This window comes from Apodemus sylvaticus, chromosome 7 (genome assembly GCF_947179515.1).
Source record: "Apodemus sylvaticus chromosome 7, mApoSyl1.1, whole genome shotgun sequence".
Lineage (NCBI taxonomy): Eukaryota > Metazoa > Chordata > Mammalia > Rodentia > Muridae > Apodemus > Apodemus sylvaticus.
The window spans coordinates 57,178,375-57,199,391 of record NC_067478.1 but is presented as its reverse complement, the minus strand read 5'-3'; the positions used below and the strand labels follow the sequence as shown (position 1 = coordinate 57,199,391).

General features: G+C 37.5%; 1 protein-coding gene and 1 pseudogene across 9 annotated transcripts in view; one reads left to right on the top strand and one right to left on the bottom strand.

The window, feature by feature from the left end:
* Tcf12 (transcription factor 12) overlaps window positions 1-21,017 on the bottom strand; it is a 286,268-nt gene that overhangs the window by 46,302 nt on the left and 218,949 nt on the right. The gene's annotated exons all lie outside the window — the stretch shown is intronic.
* Window positions 17,156-17,382, top strand: LOC127690364 (uncharacterized; annotated as a pseudogene).

Below are 21,017 nucleotides of genomic sequence, written 5' to 3'. Positions count from 1 at the left end.
ATTACATACTTCCAATGAGTTTAAATATTTTTTGGCCTGACTATCATGTACTAATAAAGCTTACTCAAGATCACAATTAACCCACTAGATGGATCCAAAGCACAGAAGAAGTGGACAGAAAAAACAACCCTGCCGCCGTGCTACCGGCCTCCCAACAGCACATGCTACTTTCAAACACTTTCAAGTGCATAGAAGGAAAGAGTGAATACACCAAGCTTCATACACTTTTAGGAAAATATAATTAGTTTCTCAAAAATGCTAATATTTAAAATGCCCTCCCACAAAAATCACTGAAGCTACAACAAATGCATTTTTCATAAAACGTGAGAGAATCAGAACAAAGCAGAGGATGCAGCGGCTGAGCCTCAGGTGAGCGTCACTGAGTGGGCATAGGGCAATGCTTTCGAATGTGCATCAGATGGTCAGTCCATAATGGCAACTCTCTTGGAATCTCTCAGGATACTTGTTACAGTATACAAAATTCCTATAGCTTTTAAAGATTCATTTTCAGAAATCCACTAAGTAGTTAATACTAAGTAATTAAAAAACAGAATATTCTTGCTTAGCAGTATGGAAAACTATTTTTAAAATACCTAAGAATGGGCTATAAATTGACCAGGACTATATTATTTGGAAATGTAGAAATGCATATTTTAAAAAAATAGTGATTTATGTTATAAATCTCCACAGAGTCAGAATTCTAGCATGATTAGAAACAGATGGTATCCCAGGAAAGTCAGGCTGGACCTGAAACTCCAAACAGGAAACACGGCCCTCGATAGCTGACTGCTTCCCTAATCATTCCCAGAGCTTCATACTTGTTCTTTTTATGAATACCCAGGATGACTTTCATCTTTCCCATACATCTACAAAGCATCACATAATTCTCAATAGGTTTATTTCCTTATGTATAAATTATGTTTATAATATATGAAAATGTAAAAAATAAGTGTACTTTTAAGCTAATGGTAGAAATATTAATGTTAATCTCAAAAGAACTCAAATCTAAGTATAAACTAATTTAAAAATAAAAGCCAACAATTACTACACTGCTGAAGTCACTATTCCATGTAACGGTCGAAGACCTGACTTCAATGACACAAATAGATATACAATCTAACTTATGGTAAAAGAATAAAATCTGCCGGGGTTTTATTAAAATGCAGTCATTTTAATGCACCGCTTTTCATTAAACAAGTCAGTAAGGCACTGTATGAAGAAAGAAAAAGGCTTACCGTTTTCCCATTGTAGTAATACATCAAAGAATTGTTGCCCATTCCAGGGACAGGATAAGCACAATACATGTTGATTTTAAAAATGTTACTTGCAACTGATGCACAGCTTCTCTCCAAGACATATATCCACACAGGCAGCACAAGTCCTCAGTACTAAGCATTCACACATGGAACTACTCAAAAAGAACTTATGCAAAATAGGACTGAACCAACTCACAGAGTACAGAGGGAGGGTTTATGCTATAATCAACTTCTTTCAATTTCCACCAAATCCTTGCATTGGTGGAAGATACCAAATAGACAAACTTTGGAGTACTGAAATAAATATACACACTATATCTAGACAAAAAGATATACTGTATCCTAAAGGTAAATGTACAAAAGAATAACCAATTCATTCTCTCTCTCTCTCTCTCTCTCTCACACACACACACACACACACATGCGCGTGTGCACAGCATGAGAGGAAGAGAGAGAGAGAGAGCGAGAGAGAGCGAGAGAGAGAGAGAGAGAGAGAGAGAGAGAGAGAGAGAGAGAGAGAGAGAGAGAGAGAGCGCAATCTTCTGTCAATCTGCTTTTAGTCTGAATTAACTTAGTGCACTTGTGAAAGGAAGCCTTGCCTGCTGCACCTCCAGTTAGATTCCCATCTGGCATGGTCTAAAGTTGCTTTCAACTCTGATAAACACATGATCAAGCAATCAGGAACTGGAAACACTGAATCATACGGGACAAGGAGGATCCAGACTGTTAAGCCTTGTTCAAAATCACTTCCTGGAGAAAGTAGAATATCATCTAAGTACCACTGCACTGACTAGGGTGCACTATGTTTTAGAATGTTCTTTTTTGTTTACTTTTGTTACATTGTGAAAAAATATTTTTTAAAATTAGAAATTATCTTCAAAATAAATTACCTGTGCTTAAAATGACATTCTTAAAAAGGAAAAGTTTAATGATAAAGACTTCTGCTTATAAAGTTCCTTGGATTTCTCTTTCGCAACACTAATGAAGAGTTTACAAAAGAATGCACCCTTTAGAACATCTAGTATCTAATAAACAATTTGGTGATGGGCAGGGAAAAGTGTTATAATTTAAAGATTGAAAGGCGGGTGGTGCTGAGATAAAATGTGCATTCTCACTAGTAAAGTGATTGTGGCTAGCTAGCAGTCTCCTTATTCCTATGGAATAGTTATTTATAGTTATATATTCATGATAAAAACATTTCTTAGAAAAGATGTATGATTATTCTAATTATAATACTATAAAGTCAATGACTCAAAGCTTTGTCTCTAAGTATGTTTCACACAGACACAATTTACTATCTAAAACATTCTCACAATTTATCATTTAGTGTAGATAATGACTAAGCCAGAAAAACAGAGTAACAATCTTTATTTTTTTCATTACCCACATCAAACCCTCTTTGTACTATCTCTCTTCTCTCTCTGCTTCAAAGATAGCAGCAGGACTATGCAAAGGGACACATCACTTTTTTTAAAAGACACTTTTCATGAGGCAGAAATCCACTGAAATATTCTATGACTATTCTGTAAGAGACAAAAACTGAACCAATCAAACAAACAAAAAACCCAAACAAACACCATTCTTAAGAAACATACTGACGAGTCACAGTAATAAAACAGCACCAGGCAATAAGGCCAACTCACACAGGATTCAAAAGCTGACAGCATCAGGGCAACAATGAGAGCTCCCACTCTCCCCAGACAGAGAAAAGGCCTAGCAGCAGCTGCAAAAGAACATCACTGCACAGCAGCTATTAAAGGCCAGTCTGCAGTGCACAAGCAACTTCCTCCCTCCTGAGAGACCACAAAGGCCTGCTTCAGCCCTTGGAGAACTGTGTGAAAAGCTTTGATTTACAATTAACAATGCCATGTCTTAAAACCTTTCAAGTAAATTTTAGTCTTTCATAGACAAGTTGTTCTCTTTTGACAGAATAACTAAACTGGTAAAAAAAAAATCAATCTAAGATAAAATTTATCTTTTCTATTAATTACTAAAAAAATCTGTACTTTTCAATAGTAATTATGAGAGAATAAGGAGAAGAGGAAAGCCACAATGCACTTACAACTTTCAGTTACTTTCTTTTCTATCTGAAGTAACTTTTACAATGGGTAACAAAAGAAAAGCCTGCAGAAGTTAAACTCAACAAAGAAAGTGCTTGCTAGCTCTGCTGGTAAAACAAGCAGTGTAATGTCAATCCCCTATGCAGCCATGGCTATTACAACACAAGGAAACAGAATTTCCTCCCCAGTTTTTACTTTAGAGGCAAGAATATAATAATCTGAGGGGCAACAATCAGGCCAACCAAAAATTCAAAGCAAAGCCAAACAAATCTATTGGGGAGTGTGTGTCTATAAAATCAACAACTGGTTAAGATTTACTGTTCAGCTTAAATGTAGAAGGGGGAGGGGTAGAGAGATGCTCAGCCATTAAGAAGGCTTTTCTAGAGGACTGGTCTCCATTCCTAGTACCCACATGGTGGCTCACAACCATCTGTAACTCTAATTCTAGGGCATCCAACACCCTTTTATGTCTTCCTGGGGCACTAGACATACATGTGGTATATAAATATACACTCAAGCAAAACACCATTAAACATAAAAAAATTTTTTAAAAAGATATTAAAGTAGGCTGGAGAGATGGTTCAGTGGTTAAGAGCACTGACTGCTCTTCCAGAGATCATGAGTTCAATTCCCCGAAATCACATGGTGGCTCACAACAATCTGTAATGGGATCTGACGCCCTCTTCAGGTGTGTCTGAAGAAAGTGACAGTGTACTCATATTGGGGGGAGGGGGGAAGAAGGATATTAAAGCCTCTTTCCCAAGCTAGGTAGACCTCCTCTCCCATAAAGCAGTTACAGTTACATATACTACTATTTAAATTGAGAGAAGGTTTAGGAGCTCCTCTCACACCCGAACTTGTCTGTATAATACTGTTAATAAATCCTTCCTAAAAACCATGAAATCATTGAGAAAATTAACTGGAATTTATATAATCTCCACCCCCCTCCCCATTCTACCTGCCTGCTAGAGCAAGGGCTTTTAAGTTTGTCATTTGCAAGCACCATCTTCTGGAAGTGTACCTTATCCAAAGAAAACTGCAACTGGTTAACACGGATAATCATTTTCTTTACCACGATTATTAACTATCTTCTATTTCAAGGTCTTTTTCTCTATTTAAAAAAACAAAACAAAACAGAAACCAACAAGCAAAACCCAAAAGCTGCCAACGCATCCCTAGTCTCTGCGCCAGCTGCAGACCCTTTCCCTGGCCACTCATCTTACAGGGAATGCTTCCAGCCCATCAAGTGCTGCCCTACTCAATGAGCTTGTTTCATCTTTGCCTTCTTCTTCTTCTTCTTCTTCTTTTAAAAGGAACATGTCAGGGGTTAATCTTATGACTTAGACTGACAAAACGAGTCAGCTGGAGACAGGGCCGATTTTCAACCCTGATTTCAGGCAGACCTGCGATAGGAGTTCTGCACTGTCATCCTAACTTATTTCTACCCACAATGCTAAAGAAGAACTTAGGTCATGGTCAGACTTAATATTCACAACATTTAGTCTAACACCCTAAAATAATTCACGTTATTACAAGATAGGAAGCACGGCACACACAGGCAGCACGGTGAATGGCAGTGACCCTGACGAGACTGACACTGCATTGTTGATCTTTATTTTGGTAATTCCCCATGGAAAAAATTTCCATCTAAGTCTTAATTATGAAGATAAACATTTTAACTTCTAAACTTTATGAAGATAAAATCTACCGACTGTGCTATACACTAGTACACATCATTGGGGATACTGGAGATGTGGCTGAGTATGTGCTCAGTCTGCCCACAGTCCTGGTCTGGCCTCTCATGTCATCAGCAAAACAAAACAAAAGAAAACAAGTGACTCCCTCTTTAAACTATTACTAAGCACAGAGCAAAGACACATGATAAAGTTCATTTATCATGGGATAGCAAGTTTTTTATTGCTTTTTTACAAGTATCTCAAAATCTAATTTGAAGTCTAGAAATATTTCATGATTAACAAAATAGAAAATATCCATCTGAATAGTTAGCAGAAACCAATTGAATGGCCTGTACTTTGGGGGATAGGGGCAAGAATACTTGTTTCATTTCTCCTTGAAAATCCCAAGACTGCCAGGCAGTGGTGGCACATGCCTGTAAGGCAGAGGCAGAGGCAGGCGGATTTCTGAATTCGAGGCCAGCCTAATCTACAAAGTGAGTTCCAGGACAACCAGGGCTATACAGAGAAACCCTGTCTCTAAAAAACCAAATCCCCTCCTCCCAAAGAAAAAAAAAAAAAAAAAAAAAAGAAAATCCCAAGACTATACTGAGACTGTATAAGAGCTGCCAGTCTCCTGGTGAAGCAAGCAGGTAAACAAATAGGACTCCTATGTTCAGACACCAACAGAAGTGTCAGGTCACTTCTATGGCACTCCTTCCACAACTCCTCTATGAGGCACAGCTGCCACTACTGAAATATCTCAGAGCCAAAGCACAGGGTATATACTTCTTTTGATCACATACCACCATAAAAAAAAAAGCAGTTTTCTTTAAAATATTACAATGGGTGGTGAGGGAAAACCTTCCCTAACATTAATTAATAGTTCCTGGATCTCTTGGCTGTCCAATTCTTTCACCACATGAATTGCAGTTTTTTTTTTTTACTTCTCAATCATCACTTAAAATAACCTGGTATAGAGTTATTATATGTTGCAATAATTGTTCCGGAGAAGGCTCTATAATCATAGGACTGCCTACTTGTGTATGTGTACACACATAAACTAAACCAAATGACAAGGACCCACAGGTCTTAACTTCCCCCAGATACACCAGGATTTCTGAAATGTTCAAGACTGGCACTTTGAACACGGCTTTGAACTTGTTAAGCAATCTAAGAAAAACTATAGGCAAACAAAAGTTTGTTTGTTTATTTATTTATTTATTTATTTATTTATTTATAAAGAAACCATCTAAGAAGCAGAGTGTAGACAGGTTTTAGACTGATTTTTTCTTTTTTAAATGTCATACAGTTTCTGATTTTTTTCCTAGGTGTGCTCTTTTTCTTCTGGGCTGGTGAAAGTTTAACAGAAGTGGAACATGCCAAGATATTCTGTTATTTCCACACTTGTCTAGATAGACCCTTCATGACAAAGCTCCAAACTTATGTACATTAAGTTATTTTTAGGTCACAAACTACTTTTGAACCACTTTTGAGTGTTGAAAAACACTCATGGAGTAATGCAAGGTTAGCTTCTATCATAGGTACTAAAAGAAATTATACAGTTCCTAAACTTGTCTTATTTTAGAAGAACCATTTCTTGATTGTAAATTCTGCTGATCTCTCGTTTGTTTTTGCTTTCGAGACATGGTTGTATAGTTCAGGTAGTCCTCAAATTCACTCTGTAGACCAGGCTGGCCTCAAACTCAGAAATCCGCCTGCCTCTGCCTCCCAAGTGCTGGGATTAAAGGTGTGCGCTACCACCGCCTGGCTGATAAAAAGCATATTAATGTTGCCTCTCAACATGGGGGGAAAAGCCAAGAGGCTGCAGGGATGGACTAGTCATCAGTGAGCTCTTGCTGTTCTTCAGAGGTCCCAGGTTTGATTCTTGGCACCTATATGGCAGCTCACAGTCATCTGTAACTCTAGTTCTAGGGGACCTGAAACCCTCTTCTGGCTTCCATAGACACTGCACACATATTACAAAGACATACATGAAGGCAAAATAACTCTAAGTATTTTTTAAAACTATAACAAACATTGTAATATTTATAATGAGTAACCAGGAAATACAATATGTCACCATAACAATGACCCCTTCATATAAACTTAGGGGAAAAATAAAAATTTTGATAAAAATCTGTTAAACTACTTGGTCTAGACTCTACATGTCTATGTACAAGAGCATTACATTCTCCCTCCCACAGATTAAGATAGGTGGCTCATGTCACAGAGAACTGTGGACTGAAGAATACTAGATGAGGAGCTAGGGCTCAGGTTTCAGCTCTTTTCAGAAAATGAGATTTCAGATCATTCCATTCAATTATTTCTTCAAAACCCAGGCATCAAATTATGTTGAAGATTTTCTAGCAATTTGCCTACTAATAAAGCCTTTCCTAAACTCATATTTGTAATATCAGCACTCAAGAGGCAGAGGCAAGATTGCTATGACTTTAGGCCTGTGTGAGCTACAGAGTGAGACAGAGGAGATGGAGAGGGAGACGGGGAGAGAGGGGAGAGGGAGGACAGGGGCGAGAGGGAGAGGGAGAGGGAAAAGGAGAGGAGAAGGGAGAGGAAAAAGGAGAGGGAAAGGGAGAGGGAGAAAGAGTACCCCCAAACTATAAATTCTTGCTTTGAAAGACTTTTGTCTTAAATTCTTTCAGTTGCACTGAGTATGCTTCCCTGTTTAAAACAAAACTAAAGCTATCTACTTGCCATCCAGACTTCTGATTAGAAGAGGAATGCAATGACTGCTGCAGCAGTATGCATACACTGAACAGGAAGAATTCAGAGAAGATGATCATGGCCCCTACGTAGGCTGACGCACATATCTGTGAAGCCTGATAGAGCTTGTACTTGTTGATTCAACTATCTTAAGGAAAGAAAATTAAAAGAGTGAAATGCTGCTAAGTTGAAATAAACTGGTTATTTGATGTGAGACTATTTTTATTGTTGTTGGCGTACCTTATTTCATTCTATATAGCTCCATAATTGTTAGGTATTCTGAACTATTTTAGATCTTGTCATACAGTTTCTGAAACCCAGATATGATAGTCTGAATAAGTTTGAAATGCTTGGCCATAAGGAGTGGCACTATTAAGAGGTGTGGTCTTACTGGAAGAAGTATCACACTATATAGCTGGGCTTTGAGGTCTCCTGTGCTGAAGCTTTGCCTAGTGTGGAATCAGAGGCCCTTCTCTTGGCTGCTTGAGGAAGACAATCCACTTCTGCTACCTATAGATCAAGATGTAGCTCCTCCAGCATCATGTCTGCCTGGACACTGTCATACTTCTGCCATGATAATAGTGTACTAAACCTCTAAAAATGTAAGCCAGCCACAATTAAATGCTGCCCTTTATAAGAGATGCCTTGGTCATGGTATCTATGACCAAGTAATAAAAACAAAGACTCAAAAGTTGTTGCAGTTGATGTCCAGTGCCCTCAGCAATCTCAAATCTTATTTTCATAATTACACCGACTAATGGTAAAATGAAAAGCCTAAGCCAGGCGGTGATGGCACATGCCTGTAATCCCAGCACTCTGGGAGGCAGAGGCAGGCGGATTTCTGAGTTCCAGGTCAGTCTGGTCTACAGAGTGAGTTCCAGGACAGCCAGGGCTATACAAAGAAACCCTGTCTTGAAAAAACCAAATCCAAAAAAAAAAAAAAAAAAAAAAGAAAAGAAAAGCCTAAAGTGGGCTGGAGAGATGGCTCAGTGGTTAAGAGCACTGACTGCTCTTCCAGGGGTCTTGAGTTCAATTCCCAGCACCCACATGATGGCTCACAACCATCTGTAATGGGATCCATTGTCCTCTTCTGGTGTGTCTGAAGACAGCAACAGTATATAAACATAAAAATAAATAAATCTTTAAAAAAAAGCCTAAAGCTTTACACGAAATGAAAGATCCTGGAAAGAATCTCAAGAACCTCATTATAGCTCCTGAGCTCTAAGATAAGCATCTAAAAGCTCTGAACTCAACAAGTGCTGACAAGGGAGGTATAAGTGCTTATTGCCCCGTAATATGCACATTTAAAGTGATCATCTATCTTAAAAGTTATGGAGTATCCAGAACAACAAAGACTGGCATCCTACCAACAGGTTAAAAACTCCTACCCAACTTTGGCATTATTTACTCAATAACTACTTTGACATTTGATTTTAACAATGTGCATTTATATGTAGGTCTGACAGATTAGTTTAGTTCCTCTAGAAAATGAAAGATTTGTTGTCAAACCCTTGAAATAACTACAGAAGCTTTTATGGAAAGGAAAGGGAGTAGCTGAGCTGACAAGAGAGCCTGTCAAATGAGTGCACTGTGGCTCCTGCATCATCCTTCAACAAAAGCACAGGGCCTATATCATGACTCTTTGTATGCTCTGGCTAGAAAATTAGTAGAGCAGTAAAAGGGACTATGAAATGAATTCTAAACAAAAAATAGCTGTAATGAGCAGACTGGGGAGCTCACGAGATGAAATCTAGGCAGCACCATCATACCAGCTTTAGAGTGTAACCTTGAGGATATGTACTTCCCTAACTTATCTATCTGTGGTACTCTTGTTAAACTTGAATAAAGGTCATATAACTTCAATACATCATTTTCTAATACTAGGACTCTATGCTGGAAATGAACTATATGCCTAATTCTCATGTATCTAAACTGAGAGCCTATGCTCACAAAAATGGAAATAACATTGGTACACTTTGTCAAGCAAAGGATTATTTTTCTGATAAAAAATTGGAGAGCTTTCCCTTCATCTTAAAGTATTTGTAAGGTTTAAGCATAGTTAATGTCCTAAAATAAAAGGCTAAAATATGGCTACAGTTTTCCTTCTCTGAAGATAATTCAGATTATCTTTTGTAGTTTAGACCAATTTCATGTTAATTAAGCAAGGTGCAGGAGGCAAGACAGCTATAGCTATACTGCTAATCACATGGATTTGTTAATTTATTTAGTATCTATTAGCAAATGGGGACAGGAAAAAAAAAACAAATTAAACCACATTCCTGCTTTATAAAGTGTCCAAGGCAAGAACTAAAGATAAACTGTATAAGCTACTAAGAAAGTATAGCAGGGAAGGAAGGAGTATTGGGTGTATGTTGTCAATTTATATAGAATGGCAATAGAAAACCCCAACAGTAGGAGAGAAAGCCAGCCATGCAGGTACAAAGGACCATGTAGGAACAGTAGCAGAGAGAACAATACACAGAAGGGCCTGAGCCTGGACCAAGGGAGGGGAAGATAGCAGAAGAGGATGTGAGAAAAGGAGATAGGTCATGAGGGTCTGGTAAGCTCGGTAAGGACTTTGGCTTAGTACTGATAAGCTACTGAAGGATTTAAGGGAGGTATGATACAGATGATATGATCTGACCTAGACTGTTAAGTAGGCTCCCTTCATGAAAGAAACCACTGAAGGAAAACTGTAAAACTAGCTGGGGGAGAGGTTATAGTGATCGAAGAGAAAAAGGGTCTTGGGCAGAGATGATACAACACAGGTACTGAAATACAACCATCTTGAGGTTATTTTAGTATGAGAAATAGGTACTATTTTCTCTTTAAGAAAAAAAATGTGTCTTGTACTCTGGTTTCTACACACTAATGTTTTAGAAGAAAAGTCTTTACATTTCTGATGAGGTCAATCTTGAATTAATACAGAGCTGACACTGATAACTGAATTACCTTTTTCTATTGTAAAAATATTCTTTATTTTGGGTAAAATCTAACAGCATATTTTAGAAGACAGGAATGTTTCTTATCTAAAGATAAAAAAAAGCAAGTTAGCATATTTTTCATCATTTAGACAACCAGAGAAGGAAACTGAGAAGTACTGTTTACAATAGGTAATCAACCAGTGTTCCTTTCTGGATGAGGAAGTCAACAGCTATACAGACATCATTTCCAGCCCTCTTGACTGACATAATTTTTTGGGTAGTATACTCTATGATTGAAGGATGGTTATTCAACAGAAAAATGTTAAAAGTTCCTTCTCTTTACAGGTATAATTTTTAACTTTTGTCTTTTAACTTTTGTCTTTTAACTACAATCATCTTGAAGACAGGTCTATGTTTTCCTTGTATTTAGCCTTTCTTTCATTCATTTGTGTATTTTTCCAGATAGGGTTTCTCTATGTAACCTTAGCTGTCCTGGAATTCCCTTTGTAGACAAGGATGGCTTCGAACCTATAGAAATGTTTGCCTCTGTCTTCCTAGTGCTGGGGTTAAAAGCATACCCTAGCACTGCCCAGCTCATTTTAGAACACTTGTAATGACTTTAGCAGAAGGGACTCACTGAGACCTAATAGCAAAGAGTTGGTAATTCTCAGATTTTTTATCCCTCTTGAGGACTGGGGACTAAATACAGGGAACACTCTATCACTGAGTGATATCCCTAGCTTTGGTTTTTGAAACCTTAAATATCTTTCTTTCATGATTCAGGGAGAAATAGCTGCTTCTGATTTCAAACAATACTAAATAAAAAAATCTCAAGCATAAATCAAAACATGAGTTGTTATTTACTAATCAGATTTTTAGAAGTTAAAAATCATGTAAGAACCATAAAAAAATTCACCTGCATTCATAAAGATTAACATTAGAAAAGTGGAGTTTTCAGGTACAAACTATCTTAGCTTTCCGTAAAGTGTTCATGTTAAATGACACGTGTTAATTCTCACATGTTCTACTGTCATACATACTTGCATAGAAAACAGATCACAGCACCCACCTTCAGCTTATGTTTTACCACAAAGTTGGGCTAGGACAAAAATGACAACTTGAGTATACACACATCTACAATATCATCTAATGTAACACTTAAATCCCAGGAAATTATAACACTTTACTGTGCTAGTAGAAAATGATCTTGGAAAGCATCTGACAGTACAACAAACAAACAGACAAACAAACAAACAAACAAAAACACCGGCTCTGTATCTGGGCCCTTGATGACAAAGAGGCTACACTTGTATCCTTTGAGTCTAGTACAGATCAACAACCTAGGATTAGTAAGCCAGAATTTTGATCTACCAACTATTTTGATCAAGTTTTACTAGAATACAGCCTTGTCTGTTCATTTACATATCACCTGTAGCTACTTTCAATACTATTAACACAACAGTGTCTAATAGTTTTAGCAGAGACCATCTGTCCACTCACCTCCATATTTACTATACAACCTCTTTATAAAAAGACTGAGTGATAAGTACCTTTAATCCTAGCACTGGGGGTGGGGGGGGAATGGGGAGGCAGGAGCAGGGGCAGGGGCAGGGGCAGGAGCAGGGGCAGGGGCAGGGGCAGGGGCAGGGGCAGTGGCAGGGGCAGGGGCAGGGGCAGGAGCAGGGTAACTCTTAAGTTTGAGGTCAGCCTAGGCTACTCAGTAAGGCCCTGTCTCAAGAAACAAAAAGAAAAACAAAAGCACCTTGATGCAGTATCTTGAGGAATATAAAAATACAATCCCGAGCTCTGGATCCCTGTCCCACCTCCTGCCTCCATCTCTCTAGTGGGTGGATTATAGGCATGTTATGCCATGCCAGAATCAGATTGTTTTTTGAAAGCTAATAAAATATTGACAACACTATAGATATATTGGGTTAGATACTAAAACAAATACAGTTTAAAAAGTAAAAAATTGGCTAGGCGGTGGTGGCGCATGCCTTTAATCCCAGCACTTGGAAGGCAGAGTGGACGGATTTCTGAGTTCGAGGCCAGCCTGGTCTACAGAGTGAGTTCCAGGACAGCCAGGGCTACACAGAGACACCCTGTCTTGAAAACCAAAAAACCAAAAAACAAAAACAAAAACAAAAAAAGTAAAAAAAATTGATAGGTGAATAGTTTAAACTGTTTGAAATCTGCTTCCAGACTATACAGGGGGGGACTATTTAGAAACATTTTCAAAACTTGCAGTGTTTTTTTTTTTTTTAAGTAGTTAATGAGTTTATTACTAAGTTGTAAAAAGTTTCCTATGAAAGCTATCTAAGAGAGAAAAGCAGAAATATCGTAAGTGGGGAAAGGGAAAAGTTCTATTTGGAGAAAGGTAAAAAGTGAGAGAGAATGAGGGAGAGAGAGAGAGAGAAAAGAGAGAGAGAGAAGTAGTGCCCTTTCTTTTATCTTCAGTACTTATACATCTTTCAGAATCCATGATCACATTTTACAAAGTTTATCATAAGTTCACACAAAAATAAAATCATAAATTGAAATAGAAGTTTACAACAGAGAATGTTTATGTGCATATCCATTAGGAGTAATTAATTATCTAGATAGTGACATCTATCACTTGTCTTCTCTACAGGTTTGTAGAAAATTTAAAACCATAACTAAGTTATAAGTGAAGTTTTGTATAGATAAACCCAGTCAGTATTTTCTGTCCTAGCACCTATAATAAATTGTTAGTTCCCTTTTTATGACCTTGAGTTAATTGTTTTACTTTTTAAAATTTTTTTTTATAAATTGCTTAGAGACTCTTTTATTATTTTATTTTTTAAAGGGAAGTAAAAGCACTTTATGATGAAATTAAAGATTTACATGGAAAATATGTCAGATGAACATATTAAAATTGACAATTTTCATGGAAAATTAAGGAGTAAAGTGGTAGACATGTAAAACATTGCCAAATTAATTGAATTATGGGATAGAAACACTTTATGATAGAATTTAATATTTATGTGGAAAATATTTCCGATAAAATTGTAGAAAAGTGTAGAAAAAACATGTTAGGATTGAAGATTATCATAGAAAATTTTATATAGATATAATAATGGTAGGCATAAAAGTATTCCTAAATTGATTAAAATTGAAATTATAAATTTTCTGATAAACTTGAAGATTTACATGGAAAATATTTCTGATAAAATTGTAGAAATATATAGAAAAACATGTTAAAATTAAAGATTATCATGGAAATTATATAGATAAAATGATAGGCATAAAGATAATTCTAAGTTGATTGAAGGTGGAATTATAAACATTTTTCAGATAACATTGAAGATTTACATGGAAAATATTTCTGGTAAGATTCAAGAAATAGACAAACACATTAAAATTGAGTATTTCATGGAAAATTTTACATAAAAATGGTTGACATAAAAACACTTTCTAAATTAATTGAAGGTGGAATTAGAAACATTTGTGATAAAAATCAAAGATTTACATTGAAAACATTTCTGATAAAACAGAGGAAGTATATAGACAGACATATTAAAATTGAAGATTATCATGAAAAATAATGCAGATAAAATGGTAGACATAAAAGAATTTACTAAATTAACTAAAAAGGGAATTACAAACATTTTCTGATAAAATTGAAGATTTACATGAGAAATATTTCGCTAGTCTATGTCTTTTTTGTTTTGTTTTGTTTTTGAGACAGGGTTTCTCCGTGTAGCTCTGGCTGTCCTGGAACTCACTCTGTAGACCAGGCTGGCCTCGAACTCAGAAATCTGCCTGCCTCTGCCTTCCAAGTGCTGGGATTAAAGGCGTGCGCCATCACTGCCTGGCTAGTCTATGTCTTTTTATTTGTTGTTAAGAGATATTAGGGAATAGTAATTGTTGCTTCCTGTTATTTTTATGTTTGTGTGGGTCTCTTCTTTTGGGTTTATTGGAAGATTACTTTCTTGCCTTTTCTAGGGTGTAGTTTCCCTTCTTGTGTTGGCATTTTCTATCCATTATCCTTTGTAGGGCTGAACTTATGGACAGATATTGTATAAATTTGGTTTTATCATGGAATATCTTGGTTTCTCCATCTATGATGATTGAGGGTTTTGCTGGGTATAGTAGTCTGGGCTGGCATTTGTGTTCTCTTAGAGTTTGTGTGAGGATCTTCTAGCTTTCACTGTCTCTGGAGAGAAGTCTGGTGTGATTCTGATAGGTCTGCCTTTATAAGTTACTTGCACTTTTTCCCTGACTGCTTTTAATATTCTTTCTTTGTTTAGTGAATTTGGTGTTTTGATTATTGTGTGCTGGGAGGATTTCCTGTTCTAGTCCAGTCTGGTTGGAGTTCTGAAGGCTTCTTGTATGTTCATGGGCATCTCTTTCTCTAGGTTAGGGAAGTTTTCTTCTAACAATTTTTGTTGAAGATATTTACTGGGCCTTTAAGATGTAAATCCTCACTCTCATCTATACCTATAATCCTTAGGTTTGGTCTTCTCATTATGTCCTGGAGTTCCTGGATGTTTTGGGTTACTAGCTTTATGCATTTTGCATTTTCTTTGACTATTGAGTCAATATTTTCTATGGTATCTTCAGCATCTGAGGTTCTTTCTTCTATCTCTTGTATTCTGTTGTTGATGCTCACATCTATGACTCCTGAATTCTTATTAAGGTTTTCTATCTCCAGAGATGTCTCACTTTGTGATTTCTTTTTTCTACTTCCACGTTTAGATCCTGGATGGTTTTGTTCAGTTCCTTCACTTGATTGTTTGTGTTTTCTTGTAATTCTTTAAGGGATTTTTGTGTTTCTTCTTTAAGGGTTTCTGCCTGCTGACCTATGATCTCCTGTATTTCTTTAAGGGATTTTTGTGTTTCCTCAAAGGGCTTTTACATGTTGACCAATGTTCTCCTGTATTTCTTTAAGAGAGTTATTTAAGTCTTTCTTGAAGCCCTCTATCAGCATCATGAGATACGATTTTAAATCCAACTCTTGCTTTTCTGGTGTGTTGGGGTATCCGGGACTTGCTGTGGTGGGAGAACCAGGTTCTGATGTTGCCATGTGGCCTTGGTTTCTGTTGGTAGGGTTATTGTGCTTGCCTTTCACCATCTGGTTATCTTTGGTACTAGTTGGTATTGTTGTCTCTGGCTGGAGTGTGTTCCTCTTGTGGGCCTGTAAACCTGTGTCCTTCCTTCTCTGAGCTCAAAAGTGAAATCAATCTCTCTCTCTCTCTCTCTCTCTCTCTCTCTCTCTCTCTCTCTCTCTCCCTCCCTCCTCTCCCTCCTCTCTCTCCCTCTCTCTCCCTCTCTCCCTCTCTCCCTCTCTCCCTCTCTCCCTCTCTCCCTCCCTCTCTCTCTCTCTCTCTCTCTCTCTCTCTCTCTCTCTCTCTCTCTCTCTCTCTCTCTCTCTCTCTCTCTCTGGGCTATGTACAGAAGACTGGAGTTTCCCTGACTTCCTGATGCAAATGGCAGCAGACAGGAAGACTTCAGTCCTAGCTCCTCCACTGACCTTAGGCCTGTGTGCTCCTAGCTGCGTCCCCTCCAGAGAGAAGGTGGAGATCTCACCTCTGCACTCAAAAGTGAAAGCTTGCTGGGAGATCACTCCCTCCTGGCAGGCTATGCACAGAAGGCTGTGGAGTCTCCTGACTTCCAAATGGCAGTTTGCAGTGTTTTTTAAACGACTGAATGATTACTCACAAATCTACATGGCATATATTACAATCCCTGAAACAAGATATACCCAACAAACAAATAACTTCCCAAGCATAATCAGTATTGGCTGAGCAAAGGCAAGCATTTGTGACAATGCAGGACAGATGCCCTTTCTGACATAGACTGAAATGCAGAGCCCACTCACCCCTAATAGAAAAAACGCTCCCCCTCTTTTTTTCCGCTGTTTTATGTCTTTATTATAGAAAACAAGTCTGTCATATTAGCAAAATTAAAAAAATGAAAAGAGACAACTTGGTTTCCTACTGATGGTTAATATGTTGATAGTGATATTAGGATTTAAGTGTATTCAAACAACTCAACAATATATCTTCTAAAATCCATACAAATCGTACACAGAAAATGAATTAGCTACTTATTTACATCTGGTTATACCAACTCAGATTCAAATTATCAGCAACTATAAAGTTCAATAAGCTTTAAAAGCCATTTTTAGCAAGACGATTTAGAGGGTAAGGGTACTTAACATCATACCTAACCCAGGGACCCACATGGTGGAAAGAGACACTTCCCTGACCCTCCACCACCATATCATGTAAACTATGTTTAAAAAGCCATCTCTGACTGAAATTGAGGCATATGTTTGTTTAATAAGGAACACAGAGCTTAGAAAGTAATACTGTGACTAAGTTGTGTATTCACATCAGGAGACAACTAGGCCCATAGAAGTGATAGACTGCTCTTTTTTTCTGCTTTCTCACTTTAAACTAGATCAAAGCTTTCTTGGCACTTGACAAAAATGATCATCTTAGAGCTAAGTCAAAAACCTATCATTCATACTGATACAATTCTAACACAGCTTCGTCGCTTCTTAGCCTTTTGGCTAAGATCAAGTGTAGTATCTGACATAGCTTCAACAGTGGGCACTGTAAACATCAAAAGTGGTTGCTTTTCTACTAACATACAAAATCTTTCAGTCAAACTGGATATTTGTGCTATTCACAGATCTAACTGTACAGTCAGAGAATGAACTGGCCACTGTGGGAATTTTGTATTGGATTATACTTCAAACAAAATCAGTATATAACACAGGTGGAAATAACACTCTCTTCTACACACCCAGCTTCAATACGCCCTCTATGCTTGTTTGCCCACAGCTAGTAAGCAAATACCATGTTCGATTCATGTTCAAGAACTGCAGAGCTCATTAGTGAAGTTACACTGAAGATGATACTGGCTTGTAAAACTGTTCACTCCCCGCTAGCTTTATTTCTTGCCCGTCTTTGGGGTCTCAGGCAATTGTTTGTGACATTGCTTTCTTGGCTTCCTGGTGACCTTCACGGAGCAGACCTTCAGAAACATCTTTACCAGCTGCTGAGCTTGTTATTTTCAGGGGCTTTCTCTATAATTCTAACCCAACAGTGATCCAGTTACTCATTGAGAGAGCTAATCATTTTGTACTTCAGTTTCTCAAGTTAATAATTTTTACCAGCTCCAGAAAGAGCTGCCTGTCATCTCTCTTTTTTAAAAAGTCTTGGTATAAATGTGTTTGGGACTTACTAATTCATCTTTGTGGTTCTTAGTCTTATTTATCCTATCTGATATTACAGAGCAATACACCAGTAGTATGCATAGGTCTAGAAGACTGTGTGGTTTGGGGGCACCTCAGAATCTGTCCAACTAATTCATGATGTCCATATATTTAAGATTTAATGTTGCTGGGTGGTGGTGGCACACACCTGTAATCCCAGCACTCTGGGAGGCAGAGGCAAGCGGATTTCTGAGTTCAAGGCCAGCCTGGTCTACAGAGTGAGTTCCAGGACAGCTAGGGATATACAGAGAAACCCTGTCTCGAAAAAACCAAATCCAAAAAATCCAAAAAAACCCCAACAAACAAACAAACAAACAAAAAAACCCAACAAAACAACACACCAAAAACCAAACCAAACCAAACCCCGAAGTAGGCTGAAATGTCACTGGGAGCCCGTGTGCTTGTGCACCGTTCATGGGAATGGAGCCCTAGGTTTTGAACCCCGGAACTGGAAAAAGAAAATAACAATTTCTAACTAGGATTCTTTTTCATTGTTTAGTGTTTAAGAGTATACCTTTCTATCTACCTTTGGCTAGCCTGGTACTCACTCTGCAATGCAAGCTCAACTCAGCAATCTTCTTGCCTCAGCTTCCTGGAAGTTTAGCTAACAGGTGTGAGCCATCATGCCCAACCATAATTACCAATCTTAAGCCCATGGAACTACTGCTTCAAAGCAAGAAAATGTAGAGTTTAAACTACTCTGATCATATTGGAAAATGAAGCTCACTGGGTAAAAGAGGGGTTAGAAAATAAAACTTTTCTAAATAGGGTATCAAAATACATTTTGAGAACTTACCTTAGAAATTATATTATCAGTTTTTATGGGAGGATATATACTTTAAAATATAGCACAAAAGATAGTATGACATACCATTAAAAAATGTGCCATTAGCCTATGATTAACCCTGTAAGCTAGTTACATTTAAAAAAGTCTAATAAGACATGTTTTAATGCAGTTGAAGATGCATGCTTTTAAATGCTATGTGCAGAATAAGTTTAGGTACGTGGATTGAAAAAAGCACTCTAGATTTATCTAAGTGCTTACTCTGGGACAGATTTATGGTGAAATCTTGATTCCTACTTTCAAATTCTGCATCTTTTGTAGTATATAAAATATTATTTACATTTGGAAGTACAACTACTAAATTAAGAGACAGAATAATGAACAGAGGGACTCCGTACATCTGAAGCTCACTAGGGAAGCTATAACACTGTTCAACCAAAGGGGAAAAATGAAAGGAGAAATATAGCCCTGAGATGTGAGAAAATAGTAATGATCAGAATAAATCTAGGCAGCAGAATGTAATTCAGCAAATTTTCCTTCTCTTTGAACATTCTTTTTATACAGAAGAATGCATTTTGAACAATAACAGCAACTGTAATTTAGCATGCATTCACTGTAATGCCAGGCCCTACATACATACAAACAAAAGTTTGGTAATACAATTTTTTTCACTGTGATATTTTTCCCTTTGCCTTCATTTTTTCCACTCATTTTTTGAGCCACATATAGTAAACTGAGTTTTAAAACTTAAATTTAGGGTGCAAAGGTAGAAATGAGAAAAAAAATGAAGATAGAGGGATTCTGGATTATATTTGATATACCAGTTAAATATTTGGTAGTGGATACTTTCCTAGTAACCTTTCAGACTGGCATTGTCACCTGTGACGTGTAGCTTGGAGAAGTCCATACTCAGCAAGTATGAAGCCCTGTGCTCAATACCCAGGAACACAAGAAACAAGTGAAGTAAAAGCAGGCCAAGGTGTAAGACTGAAGATGTTTCAGTGGTAGAGCACTTCCCTTAGCTCACTCCTTAGCACTACATAAACAAAAATCCTTAGAGTTCAGAGAGTGACAAGTAATCCCTCCCAGGTCATAAAATCAAAGAGGCTACAGAAGGGGATTCTGTGAATCTCTACCTCACACCATCCTTAGACAGTGCTAGTCCTTAAACAACAAAGCCAACTAACAAAAAGCTGCTCGGTAAAGATGGAACTGGAAAACTATTTTAAATTTAAAATATGAAACAAGATATTTTTATGAATAAGCCAAGATTTTTACTTTAAAACTGAAAGAAAATGTCTTTTCACATTATTTTAAGCTGTTGTGACTCTGCGTATGAATTAGGGGAGATTAGTGCAAAGACCAAGGAGAACTGTGTTAGAGTAAAATGGCTGACTTTGCTCCTCACAGTTAAAGCAGTCCTGCACCTCTGACAGTGAAATGGAGGCTGAAGGACCCTACTAAACACACCTCCTTTTGTAAGTTAAAGAAACGTTGCCCCCAATCCCTTCCCTATGTCCCAAACTCTTCTACTTTCTACCTTAGCAATGATCTGCTACAGAGGAAAACCAGGTACACACAGCTGCTGCACAGAGATTAGGGAGGCGAGGCTAAGGAAGCCTCAAAGGGAAAGGAAACTGTTGCCAAGTTGAAGTGCCATGCACATCCTTTGAATTCTGTTCAGTCCCAGCAGATGCAATCACTATAAGCCAGGACCCTGGAGGTCTGTATTCAGAGCAGACTCCCTGTGACCACGTGTACTGAACAGTGTCCTTGGCTTCTGTCCTGGGGTAAGGACTAGGGAAGAGGAATGCTAGAGTAAATTTACAAAAGTTGAACCTACTATGGAATCCAGGAATGCTTTACTTCTAAATTTATACAAAACATTTGTTTTTCACACTTCTGTTCTTTTTACCTGCTGGCCTGTTTGAAGTCTGAACATTTGGCTGAATTTTTTAGTTTTGGAAGTATGATACTCATTATTCAAATCATCATGAAATAAAACATTCATGTTCTTTTTTTGCACTCACTTCCTTTACAATTTTCAACATCAAAGCCTTGTAAAATTATATATTCATTATAAGCAGTCAAATAGAAAAATGTAATTTTCTTTATTGTTTTATTTAGACAGGGTCTTGCAAGAGAGCCCACGGTGGAATAGAATATACAGCACTGCTTCTGCTTTAGTTTCTCAAGTGTTGAGATTATAAGAATATATACCACATTGCTCACCGGTATATTCAAACATATATACATGTGTGTGTATGTTTGAAACAGGACTTCACTACACAGCCCTAATTTGGCTTGGAACTCCCTATGAAGACCAGGCTGGCCCCCAACTCACATATCT